An 8,528-nucleotide genomic window follows, 5' to 3' on the forward strand; every position below is an offset into this window, starting at 1 on the left:
TTCTATTCTAGAATTTCTGAAGCATCACTTAACTAAGAAGCCTGAACTGTCCTCTTTTGTCAAGTTATCTCCATGTTAACATAATCTGTTTGAACGTCCATAAGAATTTCATAACCTGAGTGGCTGATAAACAACAGAAATTAATTTCTCACAGTTCTGGCAGCTAGGAAGTCCAAGACCAAAGCACCAGCATGGCTGGGCTCTGTGTGGGTCTCCTCTAGGTTGCAGCCTGCTGACCTCCTTCCTGTTGCACTCTCACAAGGTGGGTGGGGCAAACCAGGCCCCCCCAGCTCTTTACAGGGAAACCTCCTCTCCCCTCACAGCCCCACTCCACTCTTGTGCAGGAAACCTCCACCTTCCTCTCACTTCCTCTCCACTGCTTAATGCTATCACCTTAGGGTTTCAACTTATACATTTTGGAGAGACACAAATATTCAGATCGTAGCACACCCCAGCAAGATCCCTCCCCCTTATCCTGTTGTGATTTTCCTCATTGCCACTTATTATAATGTATATTTGCTTGTGTTACTTGTTCCATTGTTAGAACACAAGTTCAGACCTTGGACTTGGTTCTGTCCTTTTCTTTTTCAAAAAGCATCAAAAAATGAATGTATTTAATCATACTCAACTGATAATAGAGCAAATGGGTGAATAATAATTCATGCCATCACATGTTCAATGAACTGAAAACAAAAAGGTGGTCAGAGGAAGGCAGAGGAACTCTGTCTTATAAGAGTTACAGGCGAGGGGCTCCCTAATCATCTGGCACCCACTCGATATTGTATCTGTGGTTAGAAATGCACACGATAGGAACTCAGGATCTCCAGGATTCTTCATTTAAAATCCCAGTAAATCACGACTACAATATAACACCTGTGCTGAGTCTCTCTACACTCCCAGTCAGCTGTGCAGGTCCCTTTTATGTGTACAAAGTCGTCATTCAAAACATGGATCCTTAGCCATCAGTAGAGCCACTGGATACTTCTGTGATAGTTCCTCAGTTTCAGCCTTTACACAATCAGTTACACAAGGGACACATTTGGCACACAGCCAGTCCATCATCGATTGTCCTATGTCTAGTCTGGCTTTGATAAAGCTGTTCATAAACTTGGTATCAACCAGGATATGATAAGGGGGGCCCAGCCGTGTATTATATTGGAAGAACAAGCAGGAAGGATGTTGGGGGACTTATCTTTCTTTTAGAGCACTGGGATCTTTCTTTTCTTCTTTCTTTCTTTAGGTTTTAATTTATCTTTTCCTTTGAGTCTCTCATCTCTCAGACTCATTTCATGGTCACATATTTTCTTGCTTTCTTTTGTTTCCCCAGGCCAATGCCACGCTCCTGTTTCTGTGTCTGTTGTTCTCCTCTAACCTCTTCTAACACACAGAAGAGGTCCTCAGGGGCTTACCCTATGAATTCACGGACTTGTGTCTTTATTCATCAGCTCTTAGCTCTGGGGCTGATCTTCTGCTTCACTGACTCAGGACTCTGTGATGGCCAAACTACGGGAAATTCTCAGTATGGAATCCAAAATATTGCAACCCTGTCAGTGAAAAACATCTCTTCTGATCTAAAATAGCCTTCTTTTGAGAAACATTGAGTCCTTTTAAATTTTGTGGGTCATTTTAACTTTGTACTTGCTTGTGAGGGAGGCCTGAAGGTCCTGATAAACCCTGAGAGGTACTTTTTATCTGCTTTTCTTCCAGGGCTGCCCCAAATGCTTGGCAGGAGACTTCAATCACACCAGATGCCCAACAGCTGGTCTGGGAGTCATTTGCTTTGGCTGCATCATTTTTCATCCTCTGCAAGTTCATCCCAGGTGACTCCATCCCTCTGCAGCTGCCCTCAATCAGGTCTTCAAAGAGTTCCGCCCCTATCCATGAGCAAACAGAAAATCTGACATTGTACATGCAAGAAGCTATCTGTTTTCCTGTGTAAGCAGCCTCCTGGTGATGCCAAAGCCTACTCATCCCCAAAACGGCCAACAAACAGGGTTGGTAACCCTGAGTGTGATTAGCAGCTGAACAATTAAAGAAATGAAGAATTGCTGGGAGCAGTCCTCTCTGAAGCCTGGAAGTGCTCCCCAAGCCTGTGGCAGCTGCTGGCTACAGCTAACCAAAGAGTAGAACTAACACAAAGAACTGATAGCCATTGGTATTCACAGTTCAGGACTTTATCACTGGAAGAGCTATTCTTTGACTACTTGCAATTTCTATACTCATTGAGCAAAGAACCCTGAGCCAGTTGTAAACACACATGTCTGTTTCATCTGGAGAGGGTCCTTTATTCCTGCCCCATAGGTCGTTTTCCTTCTCTTGATCTCCTCATTCTTTCCATGCTCATTGGTGATTTTTTGGGGTTCATCATTCTTTCAGAATACAACTGATCATTCCATATTAGAAGTTGAGATAAGGTTTTTTTCTTTTTTGATATTATGTGAAGACATAGATAACTATTTCAGAACCCAACAAAGGATTTGGGTTTACTGTCTCCAGTTAATTTTGATATCAAGGCACTGCTCAGGGGAATAGACAGCGTAATAAGAGCAGAGACTGTTCCCCTTGTATACAGAAGCCGCCTCCACTTCAATGGGCCTAGACTCCCAGGTGCGGTGTCTCCTGTCAAGAGGGACCGGAAGAACCCAACAAGGCCCAGCTCTGAAGACACTGCCTTTGGTTCTGAACATTGCTAGTGCAGCAGCAGCTTCTTCCTGGCCTCACCTCGAGCTGCTTCCTTCTGAGCTCCAGGACTTCAGGAACCTTCCAGAGGATCCCTCTCATCACTCCCAGGCATGTCTGCCTTCCATTCTGGAGACCGAGAGAGCGATCAGCTCCTCACCAGCCTGGCTCCTTCTGTGATGTGTCTGATGGAAACTTCTCGGGGGCCAACAGAGATTGCCTTTGATAACTCTGAGTTCATATCAGTAGGTACTGGAGCAAGGGACCTAGCGCATGGTGTTAAATTATGCTCAAAAAGAAACCCAGTGTTACTACTTAAACCTTTCAGCTAAGCAGAAGAGAGGGTATATGCCAGTAACTGAGTTTATAGTTAATGCAAGGGTGAACCTTTGTTCTTCTGTTTATGAACCATTAGACTCATTCTTTAACAAGACATGCAAATCCTGCTGTATTTATATTTTATTTTTTGTCTTTTTGAGGCAAGGTCTCGCTATGCAGTTCAAGTTAGGCTTGAGCTCACTTTATAACCTAGGCTGGTCTTGAACTTGTAATGATCTTCCTGCCTCCAACTCCCACGTGCTGGGATTCAGGCGTACACCATGTATTTTTATACAATAGCACTGATTTTTCTTAAAATTGAGTTTTAGGTTATTAAGCTATTGGGTTGATTGTCCAACCATATGGGAAAAAAGCTAATTCCATTTCATTTTACTCCAAAACAAGTTAAAAATTTAATAAATATTTAAATGCAAAAGTTAAAATAAAACGAAGAAAACACAGGTGCCTCTTCACATAATATTCAGGTAAAAATAGAAGGATATCACAGGCAGAAATTAAAAAATTATGTGTAGGGGCTGGGGATTTAGCTCAGCGGCATAAGCACCTGCCTTGCAAGCAGGCAGTCGTGAGTTCGATCCCTGGTACCGATAAGAAGGAAAAAGACCAAAAAAAAAAAATTATGTGTAATTTAAAATATCATAAATTTTCTATGGAAAAATAAAAATAAGTCACCACTGAAACTAAAATAACTAACAATCTGGAAATATTGAAATAGTCTCAAGTTCCATGAACTTTATTATACAAAAGAGATCTGAAAATCAAAGAGACAAATATTCTAATAGAAAAATAGAGGAGGTATTTAATTCAAAAGTGAAAAAACCATGTAAAAACTTAACAAAATCTAGTCAACAAACTGAAGGTTAAATAGCCACCTGATATGATTTATCACCTGTAGTTTAAGAATAGTATTCAGTGTTGCTAAGCCTGGAAAACCTTTACTTCGTCTGGGAATGGAGCACATTCCTTGAGAGTTTGTTCCTCTCAGTAACCCAGGAGCCTAACAAAGGTGCCCAACATCTGCTGTGGCAGCACATGCTGGGCATAGGTGAACAGCCCTGTCCGGCAATGCCATGGGCCCAAGCCTGTGGCAAAACTCAGACAAAGCAAGAGCCCCAAGAGTGGCCCCAAAGCCAGTGTTCTCCTGGTGAGGTCTTCATGCAAGGGGCCAGGGCCAGGGTCTCAGCCGCTCATGGTGGGGCTGATGTAGATGTCAGGACCACACAGGAGACCCCCGGGCTCTGTCCTAATTTCCCTTTCTAGAGTCATCATGCTTTTGTTTCCTCAGCAACAACGTATTTGCTGCTCATCTCTGGAGGACTAATTTAGATGATAGCATGAAAGCAAAGGAATACACAAGCAGTGTTTATGTAATGAGCTTCATTTGCTTCCAACTACTTCGACGGCTTCCCACAAATTCAGAGGATTCACCATACTTTGTCTCAGGTGGACAGAAATGTGTCGTGTGTCACTAACACCATCCCTCCCTCCCTCTCTGTGTCCCGAACAGAGAAGATACAGCAATGTAGGCAACAGTGGAGGAAGCAACAGTGCCAACATGATCGCTGGCCAATACTCAGTGGGGATCTAGGTCCAGATCTTGGCCAAGGGAACTTGCAAACACTTTGTCTCTGAATTAGCAGGTCCTCCCCTGAATGGACCATGCTGGACACCTGTAGAAGCTGCCATTCAGGGGCGGGTCCTGCCCGACCACACCCACTCTGTATAGTAAAGAGCTCTGCTAAAATTGCTAGATCTTGCACCAGTATCACCAATGAGCAGCTGGAGCCTTTCCCTCTTGGAAAGAAAAGTGGGTAAAAGTTGAGGAGAAAGGGTTTAGCCTGGCTCAGTAGTTCTCAGCTCTACCCTCCCTGCACCCTAGAACTCCTTGTGAGGCTCCTCAATCAGCAGAGACATCCAAACACTACCACCAGAGACTCGGACTGGAGGCACAGACAGAAACCAGGTACCAGGTTTTAAAAGCCCCACTCCCCTAAATAGCTGATGGGTACTCAGCATTGACAACTCCTGTCCAGGTGCAAGCCCAGCCATGCAGAAGCCTTGGGTATGGGCTTGTGGAGAAACAGAATGAAGAGAGAGGTACAAAGTACCAGGAGGATGTATTGAAAATGTATGACCAGATGGTCCTAGAAATGGCTCAAGGGACTCCATGATCAACTCTTCGTCCCATTAGCAGAGAATCTTCCCAGCACCACTGACCTTCCGAGCCTTCTATTAAAACAGGTCTGCTGACCTCAACATTGGAGGTCCTCCCAGTATTGCTGTAACCTCACAGCTCCTGGCAAGCTTGCATCATGGTGGTTTGTGGACACAGAAGGTGCAAACAGGAGCCACATGGAAGATGCATTTTTTTCAACTCATGCAAACTCAGCTGGCCCTTTCTGCAGGCCTAACTGGACATCGACCTAGTGGGTAAGGATAAACACGGTTGATCTCCATCTCTGCTGCAGAGCTTTTTGAGCTCTGCCCCAGGCTTTTAGTTACCAGCGCTTCACAGAATCAGCTCACATTAAAGATTTGTAACCATGTAATATACTTAAAGGGAGGTGGGTACGTTTGACAGTGGGTGGGTTGTAAGTAAATAGTTGCTGATTTGCCCAAGGGAAATGCCAATGATTTGAAGGCGTTAACCCTAACAAAGAAGGCTTTTCATCAGAACAGCTTGCTACCACATAAGTACTTAGTGCTTGATTCATACTACATGTGCATATGTTTGGGTCACAGTGATGAACTTAGCTCAGATCTGCAAAAGCAAGGCGTTATTTTCTGTCTGCTGCCCTGTGCTTAGATCCCTCCATGGGAGCAAGGAGGTGGCTGGGGCGGGAGCAGGAGGCTGCCTGATGAAGGGCCTACAGGGTTCATTTACAGAGGCTTTGGACCTCTTCTAGCAGATGGACCTCTGAGTAGAGAAAGTGTACCGAACTTCAGGGCACGAGGTGCTGAGGGTCTTGACCTCATCTCTGTGCTGTTCTTGAGCAAGCTGAGGTCTTTGCTGCCCTTGAGATCCTCTCTTGACTTGTCTCATACTGTGAGTCCTGGGAATCTGAACCTTGTACCCAATCCATTGATGCCCTTGTCCTGGGACACTGAGTGGGTGGGGTACATGGGGCCTGCAAAGAATAAGGGAACACTACAGGGTCACTAGGGCTACCTGGTCCCTTGGAAAAAGGTCTCAGCTCTTGGAAACTCCCTTCTCCAAGGAGACTTTCCTGGGTCTGGCTTTAGCAACAGCCTGTTTTTTTCTCAGGACACTGCCCTGTTGCTAGTGGCCCCCAATCCAAAGCCCTCTTTGGAAGTAGCTCCTCATATCTTCTCCAAGTATCTTAACTTGGGTTTCCCCCTGTCCTGATATGAAATTCTAACTGAAGTTCTGGGACCTCCTTGGTCTTCTGAACAATAACTTGGTTCCAGTTTGACCCCCCTGGCCCTGCTGCTCATATACCACAGTGTATGCATGGCAGGTGACTTCCTTGACCTTTCTGGGTGCCCTGTGAGCTTCACCTTGGTTCTCACTGGGGCTGTGAGCCCCTAGGGTCTCAACTACTGCCAGTTGCCCATCCAGCAGCCTTAGCCATGGGGTCAGTCCTCATCGGCTGTGGCCTGAGGCAGGCGTGATATGTTAATTTTCTGTTTCTGTGACAAATAACATGAGACAAAGCAGCTCAGAAGGAGAGAAAGTTTATTTTGGCTCACGGTTTCTGAGGCTTTGGTCCATAGCCACTTGGCCCCATTGCTTTTAGGCCTAGGCGAGGCAATACATCATGGCAGCCAGGAAGGAGAGAGAGACAGAGAGAGAGACAGGGTGGGGGGAGTGGGAGCCAGACTCCCAAGGTCCCCTTTTCAGTTTTTCAGTGCATGTCCTGGTGACACAGCCTCCTCCCTCCAGCCACCTCTTCCCCATAGCCCCCGCCTCCGCAAGGGTCCATTATCCCCCAATAGTGCCCCAGGGCCAAACCTTCAACACACAGGCCTTTGGGGACCAGGAGACTAAGACCCGAATCATAAGCCCTGACCTGGCAGAGTTCCCTTCTGGCTCCTTCCATTCCAGGAGCACAGGGACTGTCAGCCATGGCAGGGTGCTCCACTAGCTGGGGACAGGCACCCTGGACTCCTCCATGAGCTCCAACTGGAAAACAGCCTTCTCTCCCCCTTTGATTTTTTTCTCCATCCCCTACAGCCCAAACCCCAAGGGGAAGTCACAACTGTAGGTTTCCAGCTATAGCCCTCCTTGCTTCCCTGCTCCCCTGCAGACCCCATGAGGGCTACTCTGTGTCAAAGAGGCCCTGCCCCATCTTATGAACCTCTTGTCTACCTTACTGTCCTCTTTGGAGTAGCCAGCCTTATGGCCAAATCTTAAGAGCAGATGAGTTACAGGGAGAGATGTAACAACCTGGGTTCCCCAGGGCACCTGACATTAGCTAGCACCATGGGCAGGACCTCTTAAGGCCTCCAGGCCACCCTGGTGGAATAAGCTGGTAGACAGGAATCTCTGGAGAGGCAGGGCAACAAGGTACACAAGAGGGGATTTATCAGAGCTGGCACATACACTTTCCAAAAGGAAGAGGTCCCGTGATAGGTTGTGTGCAGGTTGGAGGAAAAAGAGAAGCTTACAGTGTGGCTTAATCCACATCCAGGAGCCTCAGGACCAATGAAGCTATAGGTGCAGCTCCCAGTCCAAGGCCCAAGGCCTGAGAGCCCCTGAGGTGCGGATGCAAATCCCAGAGCTCAAAGGCCTGAGCTTTGGGAGCTCTGAAGTCCGAGGGTGGGAGAAAAAGGTGTCTTACTCCAAAAGCAAGTGACAAACAGACATTCTTACTCCTGCACTTTGTTTTCCATGCACACCTTTGGCCAACCCCTGGCACTCATTCACGAGGAAGGCAGACCTTCCTGTCTCAGTCCACCAGCTCACAGGACAATCTCCTCTGCAAATACCTCCATGTACACACCCCAAAAAATGCTTCGCCAGCCATGCGGGGCATCCTTAGATTCAGTCAAATTGACATCCACAATTAACCACCATAAAGCCCTCCAAAAAAGGTCATAATCACCTTTGGAGACAAGAGGCGCCCTGGACTTCTCAGGTCGTTTACTGCTTTGCTATGCTTTAGATGTCTCTAAGGGGATTTGTACCATGTAGAATTTGACCACAGACCCCTTAATTTTCTACAGAACATTCCACAAGAGGAGTGCTCTGTCGAACACACTCTGGAAAGCACTGCTCTAACAGGATTAAAGTTAGAATGTCGATGTTCAAAGCCGTTTCACAAGAGGAGAGCAAGCTAAACTATTTCTCTGAAGCAAAGGGTGGACAAGAAAGGCAGCATCGGGCAGAATGAATGCCTGGAATAGAAATGGCAGCCGGGGAAGATGGCACACCGCTTAAACTTGCTTTTTGGAATTCTAAAATTCCACATGAGGTGCTGCTTACCAAAAGACAATCAAGGAGGAACACAGCAAAACAAAAATAAATGGGCGAGTAAATGCTCAACAGG

General features: G+C 46.3%; 1 pseudogene; it reads right to left on the reverse strand.

Moving 5' to 3' along the window:
- Positions 1 to 736: 736 nt before the first annotated feature.
- Positions 737 to 1,286, reverse strand: LOC100718046 (rRNA-processing protein FCF1 homolog; annotated as a pseudogene).
- Positions 1,287 to 8,528: the final 7,242 nt, after the last annotated feature.

Source organism: Cavia porcellus, unplaced genomic scaffold (assembly GCF_034190915.1).
Source record: "Cavia porcellus strain 051 isolate PalLab524CR breed Dunkin Hartley unplaced genomic scaffold, mCavPor4.1 scaffold_26, whole genome shotgun sequence".
Classification (NCBI taxonomy): Eukaryota; Metazoa; Chordata; class Mammalia; order Rodentia; family Caviidae; genus Cavia; species Cavia porcellus.